The sequence below is a fragment of the Tursiops truncatus genome, chromosome 1, assembly GCF_011762595.2.
Source record: "Tursiops truncatus isolate mTurTru1 chromosome 1, mTurTru1.mat.Y, whole genome shotgun sequence".
In the NCBI taxonomy this organism is placed as follows: Eukaryota; Metazoa; Chordata; class Mammalia; order Artiodactyla; family Delphinidae; genus Tursiops; species Tursiops truncatus.
The window spans coordinates 9,052,175-9,057,320 of record NC_047034.1 but is presented as its reverse complement, the minus strand read 5'-3'; the positions used below and the strand labels follow the sequence as shown (position 1 = coordinate 9,057,320).

The window sequence follows — 5,146 nt, the reverse complement described above, 5'->3', positions numbered from 1 at the left end:
GGTTTGTTTTTTTGTTTTTTTAAATTTATAAAGAAAAAAAAAGCTCAATTTATTTTGTACTTTCTTTTACATCAACATCTTCTTCTTTCCTGCTTTAAAAAGGCTCACATTCTCAGTTGAAACCCCAAATGTCAGTTTGTGGGGCACAATGTTATTTCATGGGTAAAAGCGGAAGTGCTGATATTAATTATTAATTAATCTTGATTAATTACAAAGCTGTTCAAAAATATGGAACGCTTCACGAATTTGCACGTCAGCCTTGCGCAGGGGCCGTGCTAATCTCCTCTGTGTCGTTCCAATTTTAGTATACATGCTGCCGAAGCAAGCACAGATTTCTGTTTGTAAAGCCACCCAGTCCATGGTATTTGGTTATGGCAGCCTAAGCTGAGATAGACACAGACAGTGTTTAATGACAAAGACAGGATAGACACTTAAATCTGTGTTCATGGAAGAGAGACAGGAGCGAGAAACCATATTTAGAGGTTTACTAGTAGAAATATTTATGCATTTTAATAGAGAAGGTAAACAGGGGAGGATGGGTGTTTATCATGGTGGCAGATAATTATTATCATCATTACTCTTGCTACCACTTACCGAACATTTAACATACTTTCTCATTTAATCCTCAAAAACAACCCTACGTGAAACTGAAATTTAGAGGGACTAGGTCATTTTCCCAGAGCATATAGCAATATTGTCAGGACGAAGACGGGACCCTGGCTCTGACATCAAAGCCCCTGACTCTGCCTTGCATCATGCAGAAGGTGGCAGGACAGCTCTGGGTTTTTCTGGCAAAGCTTCCAGAGCAGCTAACATCCAGGAGGGTAGAAACCCAGCAAACAATATCTACAATTAAGGCTTTCAAAAAAAAACAACAAAGTACTTCTTTCCAGCTCCTGCCAAGACAAAGGAAAAGAGCGGCTTCTTATCCGTAATATGATTCTCACTTTTAAATTAATCCAGGGAGAATAAAAAGATAGCATCAGCCGAAGATGCACGTGGAGACTATGATCAAGCTCAAAGTATCCTAAAAGGGACTTTGTCTGCTCTGGATAACCATGCGCTTGTGTCAATCTTAGATCACATTCCCTTTCAGGTAAGTGTGAAAACTGGGAAGGATTTGATGCTTAAAATTTAGTTAACAATATAGTATTATCAAGATATTGGATTTGAAATCCAACGTACTCCACTCTCTCTTCACTCAGAAAACCTGCGCTTAAAGCGAATTAATCGAGGAATGAAAAGTTGGGTAACGCCTATGGAATCATTACAGTATGGCTACATTTTTTGTCTGGAGCTTTCTGCTCATTTGAGCATTTTGTTCTCAGGAACAGCCCAGTACTTAAGAATAATTGTCCCACAAATTAGTGAAGGCATTCTTTGTCAACCATCTGGCAGGCTGTTAAACGGATACTTTTTTCCTTTTTTTCCCAGCCAAATGATTTCAGCACAATGTACTACCAGATGTCTTCTGTTTCTGAACAAATGATGATAGAAAGCAATCTTTGTCTAACAACAAAGGTATAAATAGTGAATAATCTTGGCTCCATTTAAAATGTAATGCAACAAACTGTGGAACCCTGAGCTCAAAGACACGCTGTTCAATTTTCTCTCAATTTTCCTAAGGATATTTTCTATCTCCCAAGATTATTCTAAACGATAAGGGGAATGATGCATTCAGAGATAAACACATGATAAATGTTGGCTCTATTTGTTTTGGTATAAGAATAAAGTCTGCCTCATGAATTATAAAGTATTTATATGTGTGAGCAGAATTCAATAGTATAATCAAATAAGCCTTAAGAAAATGTTCTATTAGCATTCTAAAATATTCACAATTGTTGTTGCTCTGCATGCTAATTGAGCAAACCCAAATTTATATTAAGAAGTGTAATGTTTAATTCTTACACAAATTACTTTTATGTGTCAAATGACTTATTCCCTCCTATTCCCTCCTATTCCCTCCTATTCCCAGAAGGATTTAAAATAGATTACAACGAAAGATATAACTAAGGAAAGTAAAAAATTTTTAAGTCGAGGACTAAAAAGAAGATGTAAACATTCTGACTACAAGATAACATCAGTGCTGCCACTGAGGTTCTGCATACCCTCATACTAAGGTCTAATACATGATAGATGATAGATAGATAGAGACAGATAGATAGATAGACAGACAGAGAATAATAAATTGTGTGGCTGCCATTATGCCATAATTGCACAGTAAAAAACACGTCAACTCTAAAGAAACAACTTTTCCTGGCACTAAATTCAAACCACAAGTTTATAGGTTAAGGGAAGGGAAGTGGTGAATAAAAAAGAAATACATTATTAGAGCCCCTCTGAATAATCTTCAAAACATAAACTAGAAGTCTCTATGGAGACGGACCATGGTGACAACATTCCAGGAATTCCAAGATGATGGGATCACCCCCACAGAGATGCTGAAACAGAGGCAGGATGGACACTCCTTTCTCAGGGCTAGAACAGATTGGGGCGGCTCCAGGATCCAGGCGGTGGACAGAGGCTGTGCTGCAGCCAGGCACAACACAGCCCGGGTGCGCTGGGGCCTGTGGCAGACAGCGAGAAGGCAGCCCCGCAGAGAGTACACTCCCAGCCCAGAAGGAAGGGCACAAACAACACCCTCTTTCTGAGGAAGTCCAACCCACAGGCCATGTGCTCCCAGTTGCCGGCAAAGAAAAATCATGTGCGAAATACTTCCTGGTAATTACATGCGACATCAAGATGAGGTTTCAAGCACAGCCTGCAGGATTTCCCTTCCACGGAAGATGTGGGAGGTCATGGCAAGGCATCTCTTGCAACAACTACAAAAAGCCAAATAAATTACCAAAAATCATACCTTTAAAGACACTGAAGACCTATGGGGACACTGAGGACCAAACATACTACAATCCCAGGAAGGGCAGGTTCCCTCCCAGGTGATCTGAGCATCAGAGACAGAAGGGATGGCAAGAGTGCCAAGCTCAGAACTCCCAGAGGGTGAAACTCACCTCCTACTCTTTCAGGGCACAAGAGACAGAACACCAGGTGCTCAAGGAAAAGCCTGAGAAGGTCACACCTGAAGAACATGTATAAACCTGTCCTGGAAATACTCAGTTATCACGTGACTCAGTGTTTCAGCCCTGAAAACATAATCTTCTATGATTTAGGAATACAGCCCAGATCTCAATGACTTTCCTTTATAAGGCAGTAAGGGTCTTCCATCTATGCATTTATCTAAATTCTTTGTTCACTCATTTGTATTTTTAGCCTGTGCTGCCACCGGGAAAAATCAGACCTATAAGCTTACTCTCCACTATGTGAAGAGATATATATAAATATATTTACAATTCCACTTACTAATCCATTTATAACAGATTTTTAGAATAGTCACTTCTAATTTTCCATTTCTAGGCTTCAAGGCACTAAAATATTTAGTCTGTTACTGACTATATTTGTTTTTGCATCTTTTTGAAACATATTTTTAAATACACAGTTAACACCTGAAGATGTTCTCCATGTTGAGACGTTTTGAATCAGATTTTGTAGGCGGCCCATCCAATCCCATTGTCTTCCTCAGAAGTAACCGCTTTGATGTGAATCTTTTCAGTCCTTTTAAAGATATATTTATGGTCATATAAGTGCAAATGGAGATATATTTAGGTTTTTACATGACATATTTATGCAAGTATTACATAATGTGTTGCAACTTGGTTTATTCAAGTAAAAAGACAAATTCCTCATATGTACAGATACCCCTATACATGTTATTTTTTTTTATTTTGAAATGTTTTTCAAAAAACATTTTACTCCTTTGTTATTCAGCTGAAAGTATTATGTTATAATTTATAATTAGGACAGAGTCTGTACTTTTACTAATAAAATTCTGAAATGAATTTTAAAAATAACTAGAAATGTACCTTCATTACAGTCAAATTTTTGTAAGATTTTTTTTGTCTTAGGTTGTATTTATAACCCTGAATTTCCAAAAGTATTAATAAGAATTGAGGGGTACCACATGTTATTTAATAATAAGAACTTTTGAGTAGAAAGTGATCTGTGTCACATAAGAAAACAATCATCCTCCCTGTAGAAGTTGGTCATGGAAAGTTCACTCAATTCATTACTTTCCTTAAAAAGGAAACGGTTCCAACTGTATCTCTCACTGCTGTTCTCCATGTTCTGTATCGTCACTAAAAGTCTTGTCCATATGCTCCTTGTTCTTTTTGGTTCTATGCCTCGCGACCTTCCTCTTCTGGCTGTGAGGCGCGTCTCCACGGCAACACGTGTCCAAGCTCAGCTTGGCTTCAAGGGCAGGTCACTGACCCCCCTCTCCAAAATCACTTGCTTTCTTTAGTTTTCTAATCAATAGCTGCACTCTCTTGGACAAGTCACTAGAAACTGTAAATCTATTTTCCTAGAGTATTAGAGAATCTCTCAATTTCCCCCCAGTCCCCAATGTGCAGTGGTTCTAAAAATGCTCCCTCTTGGTGGACCCTCCACTGCATTTATCACATGTTCCTCTTTGTGGGGCTAATACAAGTCTCCCCTGTGGGATGGAGCCTGGCTCACCTCCCAGGCTAGAGGGCGCAGGCGGAGGTAAGGACTCGCTGGTGAGCACTCTACTTGAAAGGCTTCCTGTGATTTGGATTCTTATGATTTTTTTCTTTTTAACAGCTTTATCAAGGTGTGACAGACACAGAATAACCTGCATGCGTTTACACTGTAAAACATACACTTAAATGTGTTCATACGTGTGTTCTGACACATTTATGCAACAGAGAGACCGTTAGCCCAATCGAGACAATGAACATATATAACCACCACCCCCAAAAGCTTCCTTGTCCCCTCTTGCATATCTTTTATTCAAAAATCCTTCCTTTAATTAGGTGGCTATATAATTACAGATTCTTTTGTATGTAAACGATATTTACCTCAGACTTAACCTTGGTTGCCTGATTTTAAATTTCAGCTAGGCCCTCATCTTCCAGCTTTGACTAGGAATCATCTTATTTCCTGAAGCACTATTTTTCAACCTTTCTTCCAACGCAACCAATCCTATCAGTGACTCTTCTCATTATGGGGAGTGATTCTAACACAGCCTTATGGTCAGAATCCTTAGTCTTGTATATGGCTTAACTGAGAGAAG

The 5,146-nt window shown here is 38.7% G+C and overlaps 1 non-coding gene across 1 annotated transcript; it reads right to left on the bottom strand.

Moving 5' to 3' along the window:
- Positions 1 to 222: 222 nt before the first annotated feature.
- LOC117309691 (U6 spliceosomal RNA) lies at positions 223 to 329 on the bottom strand. Its single transcript, XR_004524005.1, has one exon. It is a non-coding gene; the product is annotated as a U6 spliceosomal RNA (small nuclear RNA).
- Positions 330 to 5,146: the final 4,817 nt, after the last annotated feature.